This window comes from Sturnira hondurensis, unplaced genomic scaffold (genome assembly GCF_014824575.4).
Source record: "Sturnira hondurensis isolate 20B ecotype Veracruz unplaced genomic scaffold, ASM1482457v3 Scaffold0025370, whole genome shotgun sequence".
NCBI lineage: Eukaryota > Metazoa > Chordata > Mammalia > Chiroptera > Phyllostomidae > Sturnira > Sturnira hondurensis.
Window position 1 is genome coordinate 13859305 of NW_028098001.1, and position 12704 is coordinate 13872008.

The following is a 12704-nucleotide window of genomic DNA, read 5'->3' on the forward strand; positions in this document are numbered from 1 at the left end:
TGCAGTTTTGATTTTAATGTGTTTGGAGTCAGCCTCTTGTAGTTAATCTTGATTGGGACCTTCTGTGCTTCCTGGGCTTACATGAATTTTTCCTTCACCAAGTTAGGGAAGTTCGTGTCATTCTTGTAACCAAGTTCTCTATATGTTGCTCCTTTTCTTCTCCTTCAGTATCCCGATGATGCAAATATTGTTAAAATCATGTCCCAAAGATCCTTTAAACTATCCTCATTCCTCTCGATTCTTTTTTCATTTTGTTGCTCTGACTGGGTGTTTTTTTCTGCCTTGGCTTCCAACTTGCTCATTCAACCCTCTGCTTCATCTAACCTGCTTTTAATTCCTTCTAGTATAATCTTCATTTCAGATATTGCATTTTTATTTCCAACTCATTCTTGAAATTCAAGTTTTCTATGTCCTTTTTTATGCTGATGTGTTTTTCACAAGTTCCTGAGCATACAATAACCATTATTTTGAACTCTATGTCTGATAAACTGCTTGCCTAGATTTTATTTAGCTCTTTTTCTGGAAATTTCTCTTTTTCTTTCATTTGGGTGTTATTTATTTGTCTTTCCATTTTAGCTGTCTCTTTGTGTTTGTTTCTATGTAGTAGATTGATCTGCTTTGACTCTCTGTCTTGTGGAGTGGCCTTGTGCACTGGGAATCCTGTGGGACCCCGTGGTGGAGACTCCTTTATGTCCTGGTTTGGATGCCTAGGAATGTCCTTCATTTGGGTTATGTGTATCTCATATTATATCTGGGGCCTGATTGTTTTTGGCCCATAAGTTGGGAATTCCCCTCTGGCTGGCTGACTAGGAGGCTCAACCCCTACCACATATTATATGCTGTTGTGTAGGTGTTAGAAGAACAAAGGAAAACACACAAAAACACCAAAATGTGCAGCTGCCCCATCCACAACAGCAGTAAAGAAAGCAAAGCAAAGAGAAATGGAATAGCAGAGAAAGGGGAAAAGAAAAAGGAATATGAGAAGACCATAGCAAAGAAATGTGATTATGAGATCAAAAAGGGCAAGAGAAGTAATCCTGTATTTTGCCATGTATAATGCACACTTTTTTGCCCAAATTTTGAGGGAAGAATAAGGATGCACATTATACATGGGTAGTAACTGAAATTGTTCTTGTGTTTTGTAATTATTTGTTACATAAAATTCTTTGTATCATAGTATGGTCAAAAATAAATGCTAAAATTCCTTTATAATACAAAAAAAACACAAACATCTAAATATAAATAAATAAATAATTGAATTAAAAATTAAAACAAAAGATTTTTTTCTGAAAGTGTTGGCCCAAAATGTGGGTGCACATTACACAGCAAAATATGATACTAGTAATGAATTGAAGAAGGAAAATAGGGAACCGGAACACAGAAAAAGTAACAAAAATAATAAAAGCAGAGAAGAAGGGAACAATGGAGTAATCAAAGATAAGAATAAAATAGGAGATATAAAAGTAAAATTAGAGTACCAAAAGTAAAAGAAGAAAAATAGATTAAAAAAATAAAAAAAAAGTTATGAAAAAGAAAAACAGCAAAAGTAATGAAAAAAGAAACAAGTGAGTTGTCTCAGGAGAATTTAGATCTTGCTGGCTGGTTTCTCCCTTTGGATATCATTCTGATGTCTGAGTCTGCTGTAAGCCAATGTCAGATACTGTCCACGTCTGGCCCTTGACAGCCTAATTGAAGCTACAAGCAATCCACAGTTTGTGGGTGATTCCTCCAGACTTGGCTGCTTCCAGCGTGGGCCACACTGCTCTGCAAAGTTGTCTTTTTTCAAAACTGGGTCCAACGGTATGTCAACAAATTTCCCAAGTCACTGAAGAATCCACTTCTTCCTGTCTTTGCCTGCTGGCCTGCTGTCAATATTAATCTAGTTGTAGACCAGACTATTTCTGAGAGGGTTTCTGGAAGAAACGAAGAGCTGTGATTCCTGGATCTCCCATGGCAAGTGCCTTTGAAACTTCAGGGAAGATGATGGGTGTGTTCCCCCTCCTCCAAGCCATTAGTTTGAGTCTGTCAAGGATTATTTCCTCCTATTTGACAAGGCCAGCCCCTAGCGGGCCTCCAGAACCCAGATTTTGAGTCCACCAGATGCTGGGAGGGTGCTTCTGTGGCTCTCCTATGAGGGGATAGCACCAGTCTGTTTCCCAGCAAAGTGCATGGATTGGCTGGGCCCTGCAGCTAGTCTTTGACAACCCCTTAGTCTGTTTATGTTGCTGTCTCCTCAGCAAGATGCAGGGTGGGAGAAAAGAAAGAAAAAAAATACCCAAATAAAACACCAACACAGCAAAACTGGAGAAAGAACAAAGAAAGGTACAGGGTGGAGTGAACAGGATTTCAGAAGGTGTGGTGAGGAGAATTCCAAAGGGTGGATGGAACAGTATCCCACAGGGTAAGATGATTCATTTTACCCTGGGAGGGACTAGCTCTTCTCAAGAAAGATGGCTACTGTGGAGCTCAGGTACATCTGGGTCCAGAAAATCCCACAGCAGCTCCTCCAGGTCTCTCTCCAGTGCCTCCCCCTCTAGACTGCCCTCACATGACTCCAGTCCTACAGGCCTTCCCTCTGCTGGGTCTCAAGGTATGTAACCACAAACTCAAAGCCTGTACTTCACTCCTTTAAGGAATAAAAAAGGATGGCAAGTTTTTGTCTTTCCCTAGCAGAGAACTCCTGGGGCCTTTCACTGCTGGATGCCATTTGGTGGGCCCATCTTGGTGCTGGTTCTCTGTGCTTGGGGGCCTAGTCTGTGGTCCTGGCTTCACTCCTCTCAAGGGGAAGCTCCCACAGCAATGCCACCACCTGGGCCCACTGTCCTGACTTCTTGGCCTACTTCCTGCCTGTGCCATGCCAGCCCCTTTAAGTTGTCTCTGCCCTTCCTACAGGTATAAATGTGGATTTTTGGCAGTCTTTGGTTAAAAATCTCTTTTTTCAGGTAGGCTTTGATTTAACTCGAATGATTGTTCTCTTTATTTCCAGTTTGGTTCTAGGGGGCAGTGCATGATATATTCTCCTACTCCAGTGCCATCTTCCTAAAAACATTTTTAAAAAGATTTTTAACATCATGTGTCCTGAGGGAGTTGCAGATTAAACAACAGGATACCTCTACATGTGTATTAGAATGTTCAAAATCCAAAACTCTGAAACACCAAATGTTGATAAGAATGTGAAACAACAGGAACCCAGTCATTGTTCATGGGAATTTAAAATGGTATAGACACATAGAGTATACAAAACCAAAGGTAAACCCTAATGTAAACTAAGGACTTTTTGTGATTATGATGTGTCAGTGTAGGTTGGTTCATCAGTTATAACAAACTTACCACTGTGCAGTTAAATGTCAACCATAGGAGAGGTTGTGTTTGGGTGTTTGGGAGAGGATAGGGATGTGGGGGCTGTGTTCTTTTTATTCAATTTTACTGTGTGTCTAAAATTGCTCTAAAATGTAGTTGATGAATTAACCCAAAATAAAAAGAGCATTGCATTTTCAAAAGACAATGATATTTTTAAGTAAAATGACATTCATTGTCAAGATTTATGTAAGGTGTGCCATGGTTGGCATAGCTCAGTTGTTTGGAGAGTCCTACTGTAAACACAAAGGTCACAGGTCAGGACACATGCCTGGGTTGCAGATTCAGTCCCTAGTTGAGGCACATATGGAAGGTAACCCATCAATGTTTCTCTCACACTGTTGTTTCTCTCCCTTTCTCTCCTTTTCCCTTCCTCTCTCTCTAAAGTCAATAGGCATGTCCTCAAGTGAGGATTAAAAAAAAGATACATAAGCTGTGAAATGTATCTCCCTTGAGTCTCAGTTGCTTTATTTTTAAAGTTGAACACATATGCATATTTATATTTCAGAAAATATAGCCATACTTAGGGAACCATATTCATTTAGAAAAATGCCTTGAGAAACTTCCATGACTGTGGATGGTGAAGGTTTCAGAATGAGGTCAGAAGGAGACTGCGATACAAAGAGAGAACTAAAGAGTTATGCAAAAAGAAGTGAACATAGGTATGGGAGGAGGAATGCCAGAAAGAAAAACAAGGATGGAATTAGAGGAAAGGTCATACAATATAGGTAAGAGTCTGGATTTTGTAGAGAAGAATAGAAAAATTCCCTGGTGGCATATAGCCAAGAACTTGAAAGACTTGAGACATGTAATTATGATATTTAGTTATTGGCTTTTGGCAATATAACAACTCACAGCATTGCATTATCTATGTGGTTTGGGGAAAACCAAGGAAAGACTGCTTTATAGGACAAGCATCTGTGAGAGCTGAGAGATGTGATATAGAGTTCAGCAGAAGCAGAAGCAACAGTTTACTATGAGAATTAAAGTGTGTAGGGTTAAGGGCAATGGGATTCTCACAGGAGACTTTCTCAAAGAGAGGATGAGGCTGTAAAAGATTAACCCAAGGAGGCTTAAGATTAGATATATAACATTCTGAAAATGGCAATAGAACTGAAGAAAAAAACAGTATTCTCTCAGAACTGTGTTCATAAAACTCAGTAGAGTCAGGAATATTTACTAACAAAATATGCAAGTGCTCCTGAGATCCAATGGATACAAAAATAGAGAAAAAAAAAACATAGCCAACAACTGGTGTCATTGGATGTACGTTTTTTTACTACCATAGTTAACATCCTTCTAAACAGTTGTCCTGTTTGCATCCAGACTTTCCTACCCTAACCAATTGCATAATTCAATGGCCTAAGGTGGTCTTTCATATCAAATTCAAGTTTCAAGTTTGTGAACTTCAAAGTTTCATATGAGATATATTGGCATTTAACCTAAATAATATTTTGATGTGCCTTCGGAGTGTTTATATCACATACATCTAACAATTTTATCTACACTTCATAGCCAGCTCACTAGTCACCTACCTTTGAAGAAAACACTCCACTTTCATCTTAATCATTTCAAGTTCTGACCTTTCCATAATCTGCAAACAATTTCTGTTTGTCCAGAAATATCAGGGAATGAAATAATTCTGAATATTTGAACAATGTGGTTGATTTAACATAAGTAGCCTGCATGAATTATCAACCTTAAATGAGTTATTTTATAATATAATTCTTAATGATAAGATTAAATATAATAAAATCTCTCTTTGATAATTCAGATGAAATTTCAGAATCTGGAGTGACTTAGGCTCAACATGCAAGCAAGAATTGTTATTCAATAGCATTGCAGAATCATATGGATATTAAGGTGTTCTGGGTGTTTTTGATCTGGAAAAATAGGTTATTTTAGCCTTCAAAACACAAATACTCTTTGGTTTTCTCATCTGAATTCTGAGTAAATGTGGTAGGGCAAACCTTTACATCACCAGGGTCAGGAGATGAACATTTTACTTATGAGGTATCATTTATCTGGAGATACAGTTCTAGAAACTTCATTGCAGACTTTTGTGTAGAAGGTTCTTACTAAAAGTCATTGGTGGGAATGATTAGTGTTCATGTAATTATGTATTCAACATTTATAAATTTATAATAAAAGCATAACTCTTACAGGAAAACTCATATTATGATCTCATGTGCTAAGGGAAGCTAAGCAAGCCTAAAATACAGTTACCCCATAGCAATAAAAAGCTTATATTTTTTCAGGAAAAACTTCTCCTGGTCACTGTTTACAAAGGGAATTTAATTTCTTTGTAAAATATAATAAATTTTTACAAACCCTTGTAAGAATATTGAAATGCACATCTATCCTCATTTTAATGAAAGAATAGAAATTGGTCACTTTTCAATATATAATGAAAAACAGAGTTTAGTTCAAAGGCATTGGATTTACCATAGTAAATGATATTTGAATAGTGTGATTACTTTAAAGATGACAAGCCATCATGCCCAGGAGGGAAATAATATGTTGCAAGGTTGAAAGAAAATGGATTATTCAAGATGTGATTTCGTGAAAAAGAAATGATGCCTTTGATATTCAAAACACCAAGGGAGAATTTAATACACTGTGTTAGAGAAACCAGAGAGATATTTGATGGTTAGAAGAGATAGGGTTTTAAGGAAAAAGTAAATTACCTTGTTTTCCTCTTCCATCAAAAATAAAAGATTAGCTATATAAGGCAAAATGGGGGGAATTCAAGAGGGAAAGTAACATGTATAAATCAGATACTATAAGGAAAAAATAAAATTGTATACATACAGCTCATTAAAAAATAAAGGAAATATACAGGTTATTTTTAACATAACTTAAAAAAATATATAGTCATCATGTTATACATTATTTCCCAGTACTTACTTATCTTATAACTATATATTGAAATTAGACTGAACTGTTGGTGGAAATGTAAATTGGTACAGCCATTATTGAAGTTACTAAAAAAATTAAAAATACAACTACCATTTGATCCAGCAATCCCACCTCTCCACTGTCATTTCTCTACTCTACCCCTTACCCACCACACTGCAGAGAACTGAAGACTAAACTTTCTCTTAATGTAAATAGTATGCCTTTATGGTCACAAATAGAAATAGAGGGACTTGCTCAACTATTTTTCCCCCTCTGGTAGAAGAGATTTAGATGTGATTTATAACTATTCAAAAGCAAAGCCACATTTTGGGGAGATGTTCCCTAGTCTTTAACTTGCTTGTAGCTATGAACCTCTTTAGTAGTTGACTCATTAGGTTACTTGAATACATTTTGCAATATTTTATTCTTGGACAATTTACTGAGAAATTACATTTATTAAAATTAAGCATTGTGTGATGGGGGGATTTGCCCGCAGGGCACCCCTGGCTGCCATCATGAGAATAAGCCCACCAGGACATGATCTGCTTGGGGAGGAAAGGTGGCCAATCTCTCAAAGGAGAGGGACCAGGAACCTGTTTCTCAGTGAGCTTTTATTGGGTTTAATTTGCATAGGAATAGAGGGCATATACATAAAGCTCATCAAGTCATTGTCAGGCAGTAATGATCAAATAATAACATTCAAAGAACTCTGAGGGCTTATTATGAGTCAGGGTCTTGGATAGCTAAAGGGCCATAAAACTTTGGGGAACAAACTCATTTCATGCTTGGACCCTTATCATTTAAATTGAGGGTATTGACAAAATAGGTTTCATAGGATTTTATGCATTCTATCTTAGGCCTGATCACCCCAGAGAACGCGCCCTTTCCACCACAGGGCCACACCCACCTCCGACTACATTTCAGGCTTAAGGCATTGTTTCAGACGTAAGTCGGGTAGGGGAAGTAAGGCAGCCAAGAGTTTAGGAGACTTCTTGCAGACAGAATGAGGACTCAGGCTATGTCAAAGCTTAGGCACGAGGGTCCATCACCCCCTTTTTCTTTAGCCCCCCAAGTCCTTCCCTGGGGGCCCCTTCATGACCATGCCTGTCTTAGGTTGTTTCTCATTTGAGGAATCTTTCCAGTCATTGGCTAACCAGTCATCTGCCCTGGGCCAAGCAGAGTGAAGTGAAAGGGATCAGAGGCAGTGCCTCTACAAGGAAGGTAAGCTTTGTCTCCTGAATGGCTTATGGTCCCAAGGTCCTTTATTCAGCCTTAGCCATAGGGGATTACAGTTTCTGAAACCAGACAGGGTGGTTCCCAACAGCATTGTATGGTTAAAATAATGATATTGAAAAGCCAAAGTGGTGTCAGGTGACTGATTTTAAAAAATATCCCTGATTATTGTAATTATTACAGCCTTGCTTTATATCATAGAGTTATCTGCTTTTAAATTAGTTTCTCTCTCTCTCTCTTTCTCTTTTTCTCTTCCTCCCTCCATCTGTCCCTCTCTTTTTTCCTGAAAGGGCTAGGAAAACAGAAAAGAAAGTTTTGGGTAAGAAAGTAAAAAAAAAATTAAGTAAATGTATGCCTTAAGTACTGTAGCTGTTTTACCTGGAGTAAAATTGTCTTGCCTTTTAGGCAGGTTAACAATACTTGAAAATATAACACTTATAAGAGAATTTAACATAAATGCTTAGAACTGATGAAAAATTCAGTTCTTTTTAAAGCATATTTTATTGACTTTGCTATTACAGCTTTCCCATTTTTATTTCCCTTTTATCCCCCTCTGCCCTGCACCATCCTTCCTACTAGCCTTCACCACTTCCACTCTGTTAGTTCCCATCCAGGGGTTGTACATATAAGTTCTTTGGCTTCTCCATTTCCTGTACTATTCTTAATCTACCCCTATCTATTTTGTACCAACTGTTTATGCTTCTTATTTCCTGCACCTTTTCCCCCATCCTGCTCCCTCCACCTCCCCATTGAAAACCTTCCATTAGATCTCTCTTTCTGTGATTCTGTTCCTATTCTAGTTGTTTTCTTAGTTTGTTTTTGCTTAGGTTCAGTTGTTGATAGTTGTGAGTTTGTTGTCATTTTACTGTTCATAGTTTATGATCTTCTTCCATTTCTGAGATAAGTCCCTTTAACATTTTATATAATAAGGGCTTGGTGATGATGAACTCCTTTAACTTGACCTTATCTGAGAAGCACTTTATCTGCCCTTCCATTCTAAATGAAAGCTTTGCTGGATAGAGTCATCTTGGATGCAGGTTCTTGCTTTTTATGACTTCAAATACTTCTTTCCAGCACCTTCCTGCCTATAAGGTTTCTTTTGAAAAATCAGCTGGTAGTCTTATGGGCACTCCTTTGTATGTAACTGTCTCCTTTCCTTTTGCTGCTTTTAAGATTCTCTCCTTATCTTTAATCTAGTGGAACTTAACTATGATGTGCCTTGGTGTGTGCTTGGGTCCAATTTCTTTGGGACTCTCTGGGCTTCCAGGATTTCCTGGAAGTCTATTTTCTTTGATAGACTGGGGAAGTTTTCCTTCATTATTTGTTCAAATAAGTTTACAATTTCTTGCTTTCCCTTTCACCTTCTGGCATTCCTATGATTTGGATATTGGAGCACTTAAAGTTGTCCCAGAGGTTCCAAAGCCTCTCCTCAATTTTTTTAAATTCTTGTTTCTTCATTCTGTTCCAGTTGGATGTTTATTTCTTCCTTTTGTTCCAAAGCATTGATTTGAGCCCTGGATTCCTTCCTTTTGCTATTTGTTCCCTGTATATTTTTGCTTTATGTAGCCTTTTTGCTTTGTGTAGCCTTCATTTCTTCCTTCATTTTGAGACTGAGCTTAGTCAATTCTGTGGGTATCTTTTTTTAAAATTTTATTTATTCATTTTTAGACAGAGGGGAAGAGGAGAGAGAAGGAAATATCAATGTATGGTTGCATCTTGTGCATCCCCTGCTGGGAACTGGCCTGCAACCCAGGCATGTGCCCTGACTGGGAATCGAACTGAACTGTGATCCTTTGGTTCACAGGCCCGTGCTCAATCCACTGAACTACACCAGCCAGGGCAATTCTGTGAGTATCTTGATTACCAGTGCTTTGAACTCTGCATCAGATAGGTTGTCTTTCTCCTTGTCAGTTAGCTCTTTTTCTGGAGTTTTGATCTGTTCTTTCATTTGGGCCACATTTCTTTTGGCTCACCCATCTGGATGAATGTTTCTTTAACTCATTGGTAGTTGGGAGTTCCATGCAATTTGCTATTCTGGCAGTTCTAGTTGTTTATCATTTTTAAACTGGTTATTATCCTTCTTTTCATTGTATGAGGAAGTGAAACATTTCTACCTATACCTCTGTCTTGGCCAGAACCCTAGTCGAATATTTATTTCTTTTTTCTGCTCCAAATCATTGATTTGAGTCCCTATTTCCTTCCTTTCACTGTTGGTTCTCTAAATATTTTCCTTTATTTCACTTTGCATAGCCTTCACTTTTTCCTCTGTTTTGTGGCTGTACTCAACCATTTCTATGAGCATCCTGATTAACAGTGTTTTGAACTCTGCATCTGATAGGATGGCTGTCTCTTTATTGCTTAGTTCTGTTTTTGGAGCTTTGATCTGTTCCTCCATTTGGACCATATTTTTGGTCTAGGCACACCTGTTACATAGTAGGGAGTGGAACCTTAGGTATTCACCAGGACAGGGCAACCCACATCACTGTGTTGTGGCACTCTCTGTGGGGGAAGGGTCCAAGAGGAAAGAATGTCACTTGCTCAGCTATCCCATGCTTTCAGTCACATACACTGCTACCCACAAGCCAATTGGGCCCTTCTGGTGCTGATTCTTGGGTGGGTGGGTTTGTGTACATTCTAGGACCTTTTGGGTCTCTCCAACAAACTCTCCTGTGAGACTGGGAGTTTCTCCCACCACCACAACCCCTGCAGGTCTGTCATGCATGTCCTCTCAGCTCCGCCCTAGCTGCTTGTCTCCACCCCTTCTGCCAGTCTGAATGAATGTTTCTTCTTTAACTTCTTGGTTGTTGGACTTCCATCCAGTTCTATTTCCTTGCAGTTCTGGTGGCTTTTTTATTTTTAAATTTGTTGTTGTCCTTTTGGTTGTGCGAGGAGGCAAAGTGTATCTACCTATGCCTCCATCTTGGCTAGAAGGTCTAAAATATTCAGTCTTCAATTCATCTTTTTTAATCTTCATTAGGTTTGCCTTAAGAATAACATAAATATATAGAAATTAAAACAATATAGGTACTCAGAAACATAGTTTCTTTTATTTTTATTATCAAGTACTTAAGTAGGATGAAAATACTGGCTCACCTTTGTTAAACTTCAATCACTACTTTGGGTGACTCCTCCCTTGGATTTAGTGTGGGTCTCTTGAAAGCTGAAACTGTAATGCCCCCTTGAAACAAGGAGAAACAGATTGTGCACAGTCTCCTGATAAAGAGCAAAGAGAAACTTTGATTTCTAGAGAGAAGACATAGTTATGGAACTGTTTTTTAACTTTCATTGTTGTTTGCCACAACTCTTTAAAGTTTGAGTTTAGAGTCATAAATTTCTTCCTGATCATGAATATGCAATCATTCCTTTTACTACAAATTCCAGATAACTGAATTATACATTTTAGCTTATTGTTTTATGGTCAATTTCAGAAAAGATGATTCTCAGAAACAAGACAGGGATGTCCATTTTCACCACTCTCATTCAACATAGTATTGGAAGTTCAAGCCACAGCAGTCGAACAAGAAGAAGAAATAAAAGGCATCTGAATTGGAAAGAACGAGTGAAACTGTCATTATGTGTAGATACATGATACTGTATAGAGAGAACCCTAAAATCCCATTGAATACTAGGACTGATAAATGAATTCAGTAAAATAGCAGTTTAAAAATAAGTATTCAGAAATTGGTCATTTTTATACACCAATATCAAACTATCAGAAAGGGAATTCCTTTGCAATGGTATCCAAGAAAAATTACCTAGAAATAAATTTAACCGTGGAGATAATACACTGAAGATAGAAATTGAGGAATGTGCAAATAAATGGAAGTATATATTGTACTCATGGTTAGAAATAATTAACATCAGTAAAATGTCTATACTACCCAAAGCAATTTATAGGTTGAATGCAATTCCTACCAAAATACCAGTGGCATTTTCACAGAACTAGTACAAATAATCCACTATTTTTTTTTCATAAAGTCACAAAAGGCCTTCCTGAATAGCCATGGCAATCTTGAGAAAGAAGAACAAAGTTGGAGGTATCACACTACCTGATATCAAATGTACTACAAGCCTATAGTAATCCAAACAGCATGGCTCTGGCTTAAACACAGACAAATCAATGGAACAGAAGAGAGGGCTCAGAAATGAACCCACAATTAATGACAAAGGAGGTAAGAACATACAATGGCATAAAGACAGTCTATTTAGTAAATGGCATTGGGTAAAGTGGACAGATCTATAAAAAATGAAACTAGATGAACTTCTTACACAATATATAATAGACTAAAAACAGATTAAATGTATGAAATGAAACCATAAAATTCCTAAAGGAAAACAGGCAGTAAAATCTCTAACATTTCTCTTAGCAGTATTTTTTTATGATATATCTCCTTGGGCAAGGGAAATAAAAGAAAAAAAATAAACCAATGGGACTACATGGAACTATAAGTTTTTGCACATCAAAGGAAACCATCCACAGAATGAAAGTACAGCCTACTGAATGGAAGAAGATATTTGCCAAAGATACATATGATAAGGGGTGATATGTATGTACCACAGCTTATTTTTTCATTTACCTCCTGAAGGGTATTTTGGTATTCCAAAAACTGACAATTACAAATAACGTTTCTATAAACAATTATGGGCAATTTTTAGAGTGAACATAAGTTTTCAAGTTCTTTGCACAAATACCAGGGAGTACAATTGCTGGATTGTAAGCTATGCTTATTTTTGTAAGAAACCAACAAACTGTCTTCCAAAGTAGCTGTAGCATTTTGCAATCCTGTCAGTAAGGAGTGAGAATTCCTGTTGCTCCACATCCTCATTAGCATTTATTGGTGTTAGGGTTTAGGATTTTGGCCATTATAGCTGGTGGTATCTTATTGTTGATTTAATCTGCATTTCCCTAATGACCAATGATGTTGAGCATTTTTTTTACTTATTTGCCATCCATGTATTGTTTTTAATGACCTTTCTGTGTTAAGGTCTTTGGCCCATTTTTTAAAATGAATTGTTTGGTTCCTTATTGTTGTTTTAAGAAATCTTTGTATATTTTGGAAAACAGTCCTTATCAGATGTGTTGCAAATGTTTTCTCCAAACCCATGGCCTTTCTTATCATTATCTTGACATTCTCTCTAGTAGGGCAGAAATTTTTAATTGTAATAAGTCCAGGCTATCAGTTATTTCTTTCATGGATCTTTGATGTTGTATCTTA